Genomic DNA, 16,158 nt, shown 5'->3' with positions numbered 1-16,158 from the left:
AATAAATGTGGAAAATTATTCTTTAAGTTTAACCAATCACATCACTATTCTCAATTTTCATTCAAGTTTTGTGAAGTGGATATATTTAGAAAATGTCCTTTTGTTTAGCTAGTGATCTGACTCTATTTTTGACTTTGAGTTTAGTTTAGTTTAGCTTTTCTTCATCTCCCATCTCCTTTTGTTTAGCTAGTGATCTGACTCTATTTTTGACTTTGAGTTTAGTTTAGTTTAGCTTTTCTTCATCTCCCATGTCTCCAATCAAGATGTGAAATTGTTCTTTTGGTTTAGTCTCATTGTTTTTTTGTTTTTTACTTTCACTTTCACTTATTGTCTATGGATAATGGGGAAAATTGATCTTTAAGTGTCTGTAAAATGGGAATAGAAATACTTATTCTCAAATACAAAATGGGGTTACCTATTCCTATTCTTGTTTGGTTCACCCATAATTTGATGTGGAATTCATGAACTCAAAAATTAATGTTTTCTAAAATTAAAAAAATTGAAATAGGAATACGTTTCCAATTCCACCTATTTAAGTGGAATGGAAATTGCTCATTTTTAGGTCAAATTGGAATATGTATTCCAATTCTATTCCAATTCCAATTTCAATTTGGTGCATCCAAACAGAGAATTCAAAATTTTAAGAATATACATATGCCTATCCCACTTTTATTCTCATTGTGAAACGAACCCTAAGATTATTGCCATGTCATTGATATTCAATTTCGATTTTAGTTTAGTAGATAATGTGGGAAATTGCTCTTCTAGATTAGCTAGTCATATCATTGTTTTTCAATTTCAATTTTAGTTTATCATCTAAGTGTTTTCAATTTAACTTCTACTTTATGATATTTTAATTTCTTCCTCTCAATAAACATCTCAAATTATTCTAATTTATTGTATTTGTTGTACCAATACCATTGCATTCACTTGCTTGCAATTATCAATTACTTTCTATCAATGATAACATTTTATTTAGAATATTGTGTGTAATAATTAATCATCTTTTCTATATTAAAAAATTTAATTATAGATTATTTTATATAATTATAATAAAAATTACTCATCATCTTTTATCAAGTTTTAAATATTTTACATTATATTTTAGCATAAATGATCAAAACTTCTACTTTCTTAATTATCTAAATTAAAAATCATAAATTATTAGAACAAAACAATAACTAAACAAAATTCTCATGTAATACATATATATTATGTTCAATTTTAATTTTAATTTGAACTTAGTATTTTTTTAGTTTTCCCTTCTATGAAATAATCACATTTTATAATTTATTCAATTATATCATTACTTTTTATTTTCAATTTCAATTTAATATTTTAAAATTTCTTACTATTTCTTAATTTTTATTTATTAATTTTAAATTTCCTTTTTCTTAAATGAAGCAAGACTCATTTTTTTAGCTTATTTAATCATGGCTATACATTTCAATTTCAAGTTATTTTTAAAATTTAAAATCTTCCATCTTTATCTCTCGCCTTCTCCTAGAAAAAAGAAAGTTTGTTTAACAAGTTATATTAGTAGTCAATTATTTTCTAATATTTAATTCCAATTTAACAAATTTAAGAAAAAATAATTTAATTTAGAAAATCATATCCCTAATTTTCAATTTCAATTCGAATTAGTTATAGCCATTGCGAAAGTGTAATTGTTGTAGAAATCAAAGTTATCGTTCAAACATGGAAACGCCTCGCTCATAAATTCTGGAAAATATGCTCCGCGATATTTGTGTCTCGTAACGGAATTGTGTCATCTATCTTTACTCTTTAACAGCTACAAAGATATTAGCATTGCATGTAGTTATTTCTCTCGATAGTTCAGATACTAGCTTTTATATATATATATATATATATATATATAAAATAAGCCGAGAGATATCCTTTTCGAGGAGCCTATTGCACTGAGTGAGATTATGAAAATAGGGGCCTCGAGAAGAATATCTCTTGGCTTATTATATATATATATATATATATAAGCTAGTAGCACAAAAAATGGAAGACATTATTTTTTAAATTATAATTCATTATAGTTAAATATATTATGAAATTTTTGTATTAATAGATATTTAATATTATTATGATTTTAGTATATTTTTTATTTAATAATTTCAAAAATTTGCATAGAGAAAAAATAATAATAGTAATTTAAAAAGATATTTTAAAATCATATAGATATTTATTTAATGTTATAAAAAGCGAACAAATGTTATACATTGTATTGCTAAACAATTGAAGCACATTGAAGCAATATAGATATTTTTGTACAAATATGTGTAATAAAAAAATACTTAATAATCACTGAAAGAAATGATGACATAATCCATCAAAAAACTTAATAATTAAACAATTGAAGCATATTTAAGCAATATAGAAATTTTTCTACAAACATGTGTAATAAAAAAATACTTAATAATCATTGAAATAAATGATGACATAGTCCATGACAAAACTTAATAATGTAATATTTAATAGCTATTATAAAATTGGGTATAATAAAAAATAGTATTGTTCAAAATGTTGACAATACGTTGATAAATAATATATAGAATATTTTTACTTTCTCAACCATGGATGAACTGGCAATAACTCTACATTTCCATGAAAATAATTTCGTACTTTAATTGATAGAGTAGACTTTACGTGAAATAATGTAGGTATGCCATAATTTGCATGCAACAACCTGAAAGATGGAATGACTTGATGTATTGTGAACGTGATTGTGTAACCAAAATTAAGAGTAGCTATCAACCATTCTTCGAGTGGACCCTTGTGATAGCTAATTTTAGATTCTCCTTTAAGAAATTTCATAAACTTTATACTGAGCTCATCAGAGAGAGTGTGCTTCCTAAAATTTACTGTTGGGGCAATGATAATTTGATAAATACATCCTGCAAGATAAAGATCATGGATCTCAAGATACAAAGTGTCTGGCCATCTACGAAAGTCTACAACCTCGATCTGTAGGTGATGAAATTTGACATCTAAGTTCATCTTCACTTTTGTGATATAATGGAAGTTGAAGTACAGAACATAGTTATAAAATTTAAATTGATTGTTCCTTGGTCCATTGTTTATAATTCGACTGGTCATTCTATCCCTTATCCAATACTAAACACTCAACTCCTCTATACGAAGGATGACATTTTGTGGAAGTCTATAATGAAAGTCTCATAACCACTAGTAAGCCCATTCCAAACGTAATTTGTCTGATATCTTAGTAAGCTGCATGGAAATTATGAAAAAAAATTATATCATTAAAACATGATAAAGAATATGTTTTTTTTTTTCAAAAAGGAAAGAAATGTTGAATCAAGGATAGTAACCATAATATTTAAACTAAGGTATTTTACATGAAATAAACATAAAATATATTTGATCAAATTCATATTTTGACACACATTTTTTAAATGTTAGTATTTTTTGTCTTGAAAAAAATTATTTGACATAGTGTGATACAAACTTATAAAGGCATAAGAAAATAAGTGATCATTTTCTTTAATGTAAGGATACTAAAAACAAATTACAAGGGTATATTAAAAGTTTTATATATTTATGGATGTGAAAACATGTATTTGAAACATTTGAAATGTGATTTTTAGTAGTATACAAGTAAATGAAAACTTTATTTAAATGCTACAATCATACAATAGTATAGTAAATATATTAAAAATTACAAAATATTAAAGTGGCAAATCAAAATTGTAATTGCATTGGACAAAGTATTAAAAATAAAAATATTACATCAATTCTCTTCGAACAAATTAAGTCTATTTTATTCATCCTTGTGCTTGGCAACTTGTCTACCCTTTTTCATTTTCTCATAGCGATCATACATGAATGGAGGCATTATTCTTAGACACTGTAAAGATTTAACACGAGAAATTGCCACAAATGTCAATCCTGTTCTTTCTCTTGGTCCTATATCAATTGTTGTTTTTGGAAGAGTTAAACCCTGAGATTTATGTATAGTCAATGCCCATGGCAATCTTAAAGGCAATTGAAGTGTTGTACCCTACTGTATTGGTGTAATTGGAATTATTTTTTGATGATGGTCTTCAAATGGTAGTCCAGAATAGTTTTCAAACTCAACCATCACATATGTTGGAGGTTCAGGTGGAGTGCTTCCTTGTTTGTAGACTATATTTCGAGCATACCCCAAAGATCCATTTACAAGACCTTCTTGTACCCATAGATTAGAAGTTAGCATGACCCTTGCATCCTTACAAAGTAGCAATTCTAGATCAAGCTCATCATTTGAATAATCTTCCAATGCATTACCATGTCCTTCTTTTGTCGCAACACTAATGCAACAGGATACTTCAATGAATGCAATATTTTTTTATTATGACTATGAACATTTTCATTTGTTGAGAATAGATGGACAAAATTTTCAAACTGTAAATTTGTTGGAAGATCTATGTTGATAGGGGTTCTTGTCATTAACAACCTCCAATCATCAATCTGTGGGTTTGCATCTCTTACATTCATCAAAAGTTGGTGAAATCTTTGTTGATCCTCATTCTCCCCATCTTGTCTAAATATCTTGTCCAAAGTATCAACAATCTTGAATTCTTGCCATAGCAACTTTGCCCTTCTATTATTGTCATATGCTGGTCTATCACCAACTGGAGGAAGCTGGCCCAAATCTCCCACCAAAATTATAGATACACCTAAAATATAAGAATGCAAATATTTATGTCAAAATGAATTTGTAATTACATTTTAGTAACATAATAGTCTATATTTTATACATGCTACACTTGTTAATGAGGAAAAGTGAAGCCTTTTACCTCCAAAGCTAATATTTGCATTTTGTGGGAATGCTTGTCGAAGTTGAGAGTCAATGTTCTCCACCATGTTTTGACCAATGAAGCTCATTTCATCAATCAAGATATACTTGATATGTGCCATTTCTTCTTGAAAACTAGTGAGTCTTGTTCCTTCTAATTGACAAAAACCTTGTATTGGTATTTTTAATTTTGAATGAACTATAGAAGCTCCTATGTTGAATGATGTGACTCCTGTTGGTGCAAGTAATAGAAGGGGAGATAGAGAGGGCATTGCTGCATTTTGAAGAGATTGACTAATTGCACCAATTATATATGACTTTCCAGTGCCTGCTATTCCTTGAATTATCATGAGCAATGGCTCCACATTCTGATTTCTACGATAGTGTGTCATAATAATGTCAACTGCCTTTTTCTGTTTGTCACCAAGGGTCATGTAGTTGATGCATTGGGGAATGTCATCATATATTAGACAACCACGATTCTTCACATTACCTATAAAATTGATTGCTGCAGTCGTGTACTCTTCTCCCTTATAATCAATAGACCAATTTGTATGTTTGTCAATGTCTCTTCTCCCCATCATGTCTATTTCTGAGTACTCTATGTTTTGACCACGATGCAACCTAGATATAATTTCCCATTTGTGTTCTATTGTATTTCTTTGAACATTGTTAATGTCTTCAGTGTTAGAATCACTTGGGTTTTCATCATTGTCTATCACTATAGTACGTTGAACATGCCTAGGAATGTAATTAAATGTCTCCCAATTTTGTATGATGGCATCATCATTATGACCAATATCTTGTTCTATATCATGGAATGGCTTGTAAAGCAATAATTCTGATAAACAAAAGTCAACCCATTTAGCTGATTCACGTGAAGATATAGATACAAATCTAGGAAAGACTCTGACTATTGCTGCTTTGCCCCTTGGCTCCCATTTATTCTCTCTTCTTCTTTTAGGATTATATATCCATGATCTTGCTACATCAATTAATGTGACAGCTTCCATACATAGGGGCCTTCTTTTGAACCCATCAATGAAAGATTTTGTTTGCTCTTCAGTATTCTCTTCATCATTTCCATTTTCATTATTTATAGTTACAGGTTTGAAGACCTCATGGGAGACATTTAGATTAACAAATATTCAACTACACTCTACCAATGGAAGCTCTAATAGCATATGACATGTTTCTTGAGCACCAATGTCACTTTCTATAATTGTCTCAGTTAGAAGTTTCCTATATGCACGTGCAGCTAAATCATCTGGGTTTTCTATGTTGGAGAGGCGCATCACATTTGATTGTATGTTTCTGAGCTTTTCTCTGCTTTTGCTGCATATTTGGCAATGTATTTCACCACAACATGTTTGGAAAGAACAGGTTGTCAATCTATATTCGCTCTCCATAGTTGTAGTATGTGGCGATTATGTGAGTTGACTCTTTCATCATTTCTAGCTGGTTCAAATTTCTTTTCACCTATTTCTCTGTCTTCATATAATTTTGATCCCTCTAGGTTTAATGGCCAAGGTGCATTATACCTATAATAAATATAAGAGAGATATGTAGTTAGTCATGTGACAGTAGTGACCAATTTCTAATTTGGTTTAAATATCGCAATGTAATGAAATGATTACCTACAAACCATATGCCCCCTTTTCTTCTACAAACATGCACCCTCCTTACAAATTGTGTGTCTTTCTACACAATTTAGGATCTCCTCATAGTCATGATCTAGATTGACCTCTGCAAGTTGTCTCATGTTTTTGAGACATGGATGTTGTTGAAAATTCATGAAAGGCTACAATTCAAAATAAGTTGAATGAGTAAATAAGGTCATGTCAAATTATACCATAAAAAACATATTTATAAACATACCTATATATTTTGTTGGTGAGGATCTTGTCTAGGGTTCCATGCATGAACAATAGAATGAAAATATCTTTCAGCACTTTTGTGTTCATCCTCATTTGACCAATCAGTGTTCTCCATATTAGGTGCCCCTTCGATCCATATGAATCCATGCACATGTGGGGACCCCCTATGTTTCCATTCATATCTACACCAAAAATATTTGACATTCATTCCATTTTCTAGAATCTCTTTTCTAAACATAGAGTGTCTCAAGTGCATATAGTGTGCCACAATGTGAGGTTAATCAATTATATTTTGGCTATGCCAATATTGAGCTTCACGTGGATCAGTTGGCATTGTTCCTGGCATTAGAGCATGTAAATCAGGCCAGTACATATCTGCTGCACTCAATGTGAAAAATATTGTAGGACAACCAATTTGATGAAGCAAATCTGTCAATTTTGCATGAGATTTTTCCCAATATGACCTTGTTCCCCTTAGCATTGTACCAAACCGCATCAATTTATCTGCCAATCTAGAGTGAGTTGTAGTTTTCATATGTTGCCACAACTCATTGATGGTGATTGGCATGTCTTTAAAGTTTCTCTTTACAAACACAGAGGTTGAACTCTGTGCATGATGTCTCATGATCATGTTATTCATGAAATATCTAAATCTAGAATGTTTGCCAAAATGATGATCCCTATATCGCACTAGATGCTTTACAAATTCATGAAGATATACATGTCGTAACCATGGTTCTAACCAATCACAGGTACCATTAGGAAATAGTGTTGGGAATGCCATATCCAATAATCCTAATGTGACATACTCATTAATAGGTGACACACCAATACTTCGCCAATCTATCAATGATATTGGGTTTGCGTTAGGATTATTAACCCATGCACAGATAAGTTCAATTTCATTTTTTGCATTAGGAGGTCTTGAAGCCATTGATGTTGTGTGCTCAATTGCATTCCCTTCATCTATCTCCATAACTGGACCCAGAAAAAAAATATCATTTGCATCTATATCAAACTCCATATTCACCATCTTCAATCTATGAAAAACATTTTCATCTCTATTTCTGGGCATATCATTGAGAGCATTTTCATTAATTTTAACATCAAAGTAAAATTTATCATGCTCTACTTTGTATTTGAGTGCTTTGTATACGCAATCTCTATTCACAGTAAAGTTATATTGTGTCCCACGTTGATCTGTCCTTTGAACAATAATAATTGGCAACTTATCTATTGTATGTGGCAATATGTTTGAAACATGATCTATATTTTGTGGGAAACTTATTGTGTGTCATTTGTAGTTAAATTTGCCACCAGTTGCATGTGTCACTTGCAATATTGGACTAACACGTGCAATTAACATTTCCTCAACTTGTGCCAAGTTTGCAAGCTCCTCTAGTTGAGGTCCTGGGTCCATATTATTTGAAGTTGAGAATCTGTTATTTCCTCTCTCTTGTCGGCATCTATTACACATTGGACCTTTAGAGGTGCGTGACACTTTCATTCCTAGATAGCATTCTTGACAAATATAATACATCTTTGGCATTCTTAAGCTATCCAATTTTTGGTGAAACTGCATTTGGAATCTATAGAAATTATCAGTAAGATTTCCATTTGGGTTTTGTGCATTTTCTACATTACCTTGTCTAGCTAAATTTATCCCAACTTGAGTTGTATGATGGGGTGTTTCAGGAACACGTTCAGTTGTCCTTGATATTTCATTTTGAAGATCCAATTGCATATTTGTATTCAAGGGTTGATTATACCTCTCATTGAGCTGTAAATCCACTTGTTGTCTTCCTTGTATCTCAGAATGTGATACTCCATCAGATGTTCTTTGACGACAACTTCTGTTACTATTTTGTTGATCTCTATTTTCAGATTCCAATTCTTGCATTGAAAGTGGTGCCCTTTGCCTGGCATAGTTTTTTCTTTGGAGTTCATTACTCCTCCTTCTTTCATCTTGTCTTTGATCTTCTGTCATTTGTTCTCTTTGACGTCTTCGATATTCCCTTTGATATTCTCTTTGATACGCCCTCCGTTGCTCTATTTGATATTGTCTCCTTTTCTCATCAGATTGAAAATTTGGTGTTGATAGACTCATAGCTATAAACTGAATAAAATCTTCAATTAATGAGAAATATCTTGAAATTTATGTTGACAACAAACATCACAGATAAGAAATATGGTGATATTTAATTTATTACCAAATATCGAAGAGTTGTAATAGTAATATAAGAAAGATATTTTCTCCATAGGAGAAATGCATACATAAATATATAAAATACTAAACTCCCATTTATATCAAAACATATATTTAATTTATCTAAGAATCGATACCCTTTAAAGACGAAGTATATAGAAACAAAATTTCCTTAAACATTGTAACTCCAAAATATTATATTGGTTGACTATTTCAAAAGAGCAAGAATTTATTGTAGTGGTGTAGGAACACTTGGAGTTCTTAAATGATGAAATGAAATTTTTCTCCATAAAAGAACTACATACATAGATATATGAAATACTAAAAACCCTTTTATCTAGATACATATCTTCAATTTTCATAAGAATCCATACCCATTAAACATGGATTGTATAGAAAAAAAATTCCTTAAAATTATTAATGCAAAAATAGTAGAGTGGTTCATTATTTCATCAGAGCAAGATTTCATTATAGTGGTGTAGAGACACTTGGAATTCTTCAGTGAGGAAATTAGAATTTTCTCCTTATATTCCTCATCATAACGCATGTCTTTCATATATTCACAAAATTGGACTCCTTTCCTCCATGCCTCATGAATCAGCTTTGTATAGTCTTCCATTTGTAGGATTTGAAGATCTTGCACATCTCGAACATTTAGGCTTGCACCATGCATTTCATTGACCATTATTTTGCAACACTCCGCAATGACTCTTCCCAATCTATCCAAATAGGTTTCATCATTTCCATCTGATTCAATAGAAGCATCTTGAAGCAGTGGGCTACCAATAGTTATTTCAGATTCACTTTGGTCAGCACCCATTTTATTATTTCTGATATGTATAAAATTATGAAACACATGAGAAATTTTAGCTAAAAATAATAATAGTCAACTTACATAGAAATTAAATTACCTTTTATTTATTTAATTTATACATATGGAAATGAATATAAATAGAAATAAAAAAAACTTACAAATACAATTTTAATAATCGATAGAATAATCAAATTAAATATCTAATAGAAACATTTTATTCACTAATTAAATATATAGAGAACAAAATTGAAGTTAAGTACATTGTTTAACAAGATCTAATATTTCTAAGTCTAATATTTCTAAATCGTTATATATGCTCATTTGAAGAAATTTTATTACTTTTAAATCTAATATTTCTAAATTTCTAATATTTATAAACTAATATTTCTAAATTTAAAAACTAAAAATTCTAAATCTAATATTTTAATTTTTGTTCTCCTTTCATTTTCTTGGGCTAAATCTTTCATTTACAAAAGCGAATAATTCTGACATGGTTGGAAATAAATAAATAAAATAATAAAGAGTAGTAGGAGATTTCTAATAAAAAAAAAATTTTTAAAAAAAAATTTAATATTTCTAAATCTAATATTTCTAAATTTCTAATATTTGAAAACTAATATCACTAAATTTAAAAACTAAAATTTCTAAATCTAATATTTTAATTTTTATTCTGCTTTCATTTTGTTGGGCTCAACGTTACAGACAACCAAGAGAGAATATGTAGAGATCCTAAAATAGCTCCTTAACAATGCTTTTTCGTAATTAATTTTTTAAAACTATTTTTTCCATTTTATTTTTTGGTGCACAGCAATTGGAGTATGCAAGAATATTTTTTTATGACCGATAATACTATACGTTCACCGATAATAAGGTAATTTTTTTGGAATACTGTTTAGAAATAACCCTAAATAATTTCTTAGACCTGCCTAGACTATGCTAATATTTTTCAATCTCCTTTCACTAAATATTGGAGTTTTTTTTGTCTGTTCAACTATTATAAAGCAAGAATAAACTTAAGGTGTACCCATCTATCACAAACATTTGTAGATGACCATGTTCAAATACCTGAAACTATATTTTCTCTCAATCTTAAAAAAGCAATACAATTATTACATGAAATAAAATTATATGATCAAAATCTAATTTTTGTACATATATTCTTGAGATTTGTATTTCTGAATAAAAATAAAATAATAAAAGAAGAGTAGAAAATTTCTAATAAAATAAAAATAAAAGAATAAATTTTATTGTTTCTAAATTTAATATTTCTAAATTTCTAATATTTACAAACTAATATTTCTAAATTTAAAAACTGACATTTCTGAATCTAATATTTTTAAAATTTCTAAATTTGTAATTGAAGATGATTCTAATAATATTATTTCTAAATCTAATATTGCTAATTCTAATATTTCTAAATCATTTTTTTTTTCTAATTTAAAAATCTAGTTTCAAAATCATTGTGAAACGACATTATTGTTATGCAGGTCATGAATATCCCATCTCAGAGGCAAATTTATTACAACTTATTTAAGCTATTTAAATTAGTATTCTGATCTATTTCATGTTCTTCAATGATTTTGTGAAGAGAGAGCTGCCATATCTAAAAGTTTTTAATAATTCATGTAATAGTAGCCCGCCATCTATAGAGGGTCCTATATTTTGCTGGAAATAGAAAAATGGAAACGTCTTGTAATGTACTCTTGTACACTTGTACAGTCTATAAAAATGGACATATCAAGAAGTTTATTGATATTTGTAACATGACCATACTTTATTCATGATTTCCATCTTATGGATTGGTATTTTAGCGATCGGGAAGCTCGATGAGAGAGGAGGTGGGCATGCAAGGATCTTTGTACATTGGCTCTATGGTGGTGGAAATTTGCTATGGTATATGTCTCTTTGTTTCATCTTTGACTGGATCCGAGCTTTTTGAATTGAAATACTGTGTTTGTACATAGTTATTAAATTTAGACATATAAGAAGGGCTGCTGATTTTTAACTTTCCATTACATCCATAATTTACGGATAAATGTGCTGCATGCGCCTAAGCTGATCTCTCTACCTCTCAGTTTCATTCCAACATTATTTTAGTAATTTATTCTGAGGTTGGTTATATTTTGCAATTCATGAACCTTGCAGATTGTACATTGTCATTAGTACATTTTCATTATTATTTGTAGCTATGTTCTCTGTTTTATGCAAGTTTTGTTTTTCCTTCCATCAGCTAAATCTATCATGTGCTATGCAGTTACAGCTACAAATTTATATGCTTCAATGGGCTTGTAGGGAACTCTTCTACTACAAATTCTTGTAAAAGAAACATAAGTAAAAAATAAAGAGTGGGTACCTATTCTCAACTTGTGCACTTTTGGCCTCTTCCAAAACAACTACTTTTGCTTCAATCTTGTCTCTGAAATGTAAAGGATCACTTGAACAAGATAATATATATAAGATTGTTGTTCCCAATCTTGTAACTGATCAATTAAAAACTGTTCGCTTCTATTTCAATGAATTTAATTTAATTTAATCAAGATTTTTTTTGACAAATTATTTTAGAAATTTCAGTAGCCCAAATTTTGAAGGCCATAACTCACGAACCGTTGCTCTGATTGGCTATTATAACCACTTTTTAAAAATGACAAGTCCTGATCAATATGCTCGAAACTATGTTAGCGCCCTTCCCTCAAGTTTTCAAACCTCATCTAGGCAATCTAAGGCTTCCAATGGTGAGCCTGAAGATTTTTTTATAAATTTTTCCACTGAAAATCAGCAATAACTTCTCTGATACTTAAGCTAGAGCAATGAGATTTTTATGGTAGGCTCATATCTCTAAAATGAACCTTCCTATAGAAAATGAGAACTTTTTGAGCTCATACGACAAACTTACTAAAAATAGTAAGTTTTCATAAATAGTAACCACTCTATCTACTAATCCTTATTAAAATAGAAAAGACTGAAAATAAAATATTTTTGGGTAATGCAAGATTGCCCTTACCCCCAAGATGCTCCTACATCAACACCCAGGGTAATTTAAGAAGTGACTCCATCACATCTCAAGTGTTCAGAGGAAAATCAAGATGGTTAACCTCCTCCTTTGCTAACCATGAGGAATCCTCAACTGGTCTCCCTTTCCATTTGACTAGATATTCCTCATAAGTTTTGTTTATGGTACTTTTTCCAACATGAATGTCTAGTATCTCCTCAATCTACTTTGTAGTTGAACTAGTTGCTGGAATGCTCCACGACACTTTTGCCACTTCATCTCCATCACCTCTTTCTCAATACTCAGTCGAATATGAAATATTAAATACTAGTGAAATATTCAATTCAATAGGCAACCCCACTTCATATGTATTGCTAGAATCATGCCTCTTCACTATCTTGCACTGTCCAAACTTCTTCATCTTCAACTTCTTATATGTACCCACTAGAAAATGCTCCTTTCTCAAATGAACCATGACTTCATCTCTAATATGAAATTTCTCATATCTCATTTTCACATCTGCCTTAGCCTTATATTGTATATTCATCTTTATGATATGCTTCCTCACCTTCTCATGGATGTTCTTCAAATGTTCAATAAAATCTTCTGCTTCAGCACTACTTATCTCTCATTTATCCAACTGTCTTAGTTCAGAAGCATTTCTAGGACTGCTCCCATATACAATCTAGAATGGTGATTTACCAGTACCCCTATTGACAGAATTATTATATGAAAATTTTGCCTATGGTAAAATCATATCCCATCCTTTTTGTTTATCTCCAACCAAGCAATTCAAAAAATTTCCCAAACTGCAATTCACAGCTTCTATCTGTCCATCAGTCTATGGATGATGTGATGAACTGAACTTCAAATCTGTCTTCAACTTCTTCCACAATGCATACCAGAAATACCCAACAAATTTGGTATCTTGATTTGAAACTATACTCTTTGGCAAACCATGTAATCTCACCGCTTCTCTAAAAAAAAACTTTGCTACATGAACAACATCACCAACCTTCTTGCAAGGAATAAAATGTGCCATTTTTGAAAACTTTTCAACCCCCACAAAAATGGAATCATGCCCGTGTTGTGTCCTCGGTAATCCAAGAATAAAATCCATGCTAATATCCTCCCACAACTTCTTTGGTACAGGTAATGGTTGATACAACCCTATATTCTACTTCACTTCTTTTTCCATTTGACATACTCTGCAACTTTGTACAAACTTTGTCACATTTTACTATAATCATGGCCAGTAATAATTTTTAGCAACCAAAGCTATAGTTTTATCTCTGCCAAAATGCCCAGCCAATCCTCCACTATGCTTCTCCTTGATGAGGTTCTCTCTCATTTAACTTCTTGGAATGCGCAACTAGCTTCCTTTGAACAACATGTTATCATGGATCATAAAATCTAACCACTTTGTCCTGTCAAGTGTAACAGGTTCTATACAAGCCTTCCACACTTCACCAAAACCAGGATCATTTGGATACAATGTACTAAGTTCCTTGAACCCAACTATCTCTATTTGTATTTATGTCGACAAAAGTTCTCTTCTACTAAGAGCATTCGCAACTTTGTTAGACTTCCCACTCCTGTGTTTCAAAACAAATGTATAACTCTGCAAAAACTCAACCCATTTTAAATGTCTTTGGTTCAATTTTCCTTGACTATTCAAATATTGCAAAGCTTGATGATCAGTATACAAAACAAACTCCTTGGGAGGAAGATAGTGTCTCCACTTCTTCACTACTTGAACTATAGCATAAAATTCCTAATCATAAACAAAATATTTTCTTTTTGCATCATTCAACTTCTCACTAAAATAAGCAATAGGTTTACCTTCTTGACTCAAAACAACTCCTATTACAGTACCACTAGCATCATAGTCTACTTGAAACACCTTGTTAAAATTAGCAAGTGCTAAAATAGGTTGCTTAGTAACTTTCTATTTCAACAGATTAAAAATCTTTTCTACTCCTATAGTCCATTTAAACTCTTTCCTATCCCCTCTCATTTTTTCAGTCAAGGATCCACAAATACTACTAAAACTTCTTATGAACTTTCTATAAAATGTAGCCAATCCATGAAAAGATCTTACCTCAATCGCACTCCTTGGAGTAGGCCATTCAAGGATAGCCTTCACTTTCTCTGGGTCCATTTTCAGACCTTCTCTTGAGACTACAAATCCCAAGTACACCAACTCTTTCTTTACAAAACTACACTTCTTCAAGTTCATTAGCAACTTTTCTTCCCTCAACTTATCAAACACCTTGCAAATATGAATCAAATGCTCCTCCAATGTCTTACTAAAGATCATTGTATCATCTAGGTAAACAATGACAAACTTACTTAGAAACTCCTTCAGTACTTAATTCATGAGCCTCATGAAATTACTTGGTGCATTGGTTAGCCCAAAAGGCATGACTAACCACTCATATAGTCCTTCCCTTGTCTTGAAAGAATTCTTCCACTCATCACCTTCTCTGATATGAATCTAATTGTACCCACTCTTCAGATCTATCTTTGTGAAATACTTAGCTCCACTCAAATAGTCTATAATATCATCCATCCTTGGCAATGAAAATCTATACTTTATTGTGATCTTGTTGACAACGCAAGAATCTGTGCACATCCTCCATTCTCCATTCTTCTTTGGTGCTAATAATGTTGGTACAACACATGGGCTCAAACTCTCTCAAATCAACCCCTTCTACAATAACTCATGAACTTTCCTATTCAACTCTTCACTTTTTGTTGGTGTCATTCTTTGCGTTGCCTTGTTTGGAAATCCTAGAACTAAATCCATTTGGTGACTGATCTTCCTCATTGGGGTCAATCCATCAGGTACATCATCTGATACAATATTAGAAAAATCTTCCAACATATCTGCAACTTTTTTAAGTACCTCCTCTACTTCTTCTTTACTATCTTTAGTAATTATAGCAAAACACATGTGCTCATGTTTCATACCTTTAAGAAGCTCTTTTCCATCAACAAAACATATTCTAGCAACACTACATACCTTTTCTTCTTTATCCTTCAATGGTTTCAACTTATGTTTCACTCCATCCTTAGTTAGAGTGTAGGTATTTGTTGGCCCATCATGTACAGCAAGCCTGTCAAACTGCCACGGCCTACCCAACAACATATGACATATGTCCATAGGTATGATATCACATAGTACCTCATCCTGGTAGCTTCCAATCTTGAACTTCATTGAGCACTGCTCATTGACCATGACCTTGTGGTCATCTTGCACCCAAGAAATACGGTATAGACGTGGGTGTTTCTACCTCTTCAGCTTCAACTTGGTGACCATTGTTTCTGACACTAGATTGTTAGTACTTCCACCATCAATGATTACATCACAACACTTATCTTCACATTTTCACCTTGTGCAAAACAGACTCCTTCTTTTCTTAGGTACTCAAAAAGACTCTTTGGTTAACTAGGACTTCTCCT

The sequence above is a fragment of the Cupressus sempervirens genome, chromosome 6, assembly GCF_028749045.1.
Source record: "Cupressus sempervirens isolate cs-2001-9-10 chromosome 6, ASM2874904v1, whole genome shotgun sequence".
Lineage (NCBI taxonomy): Eukaryota > Viridiplantae > Streptophyta > Pinopsida > Cupressales > Cupressaceae > Cupressus > Cupressus sempervirens.
The sequence above is the reverse complement of the archived record's forward strand: the minus strand, read 5'-3'. Positions refer to the sequence as shown.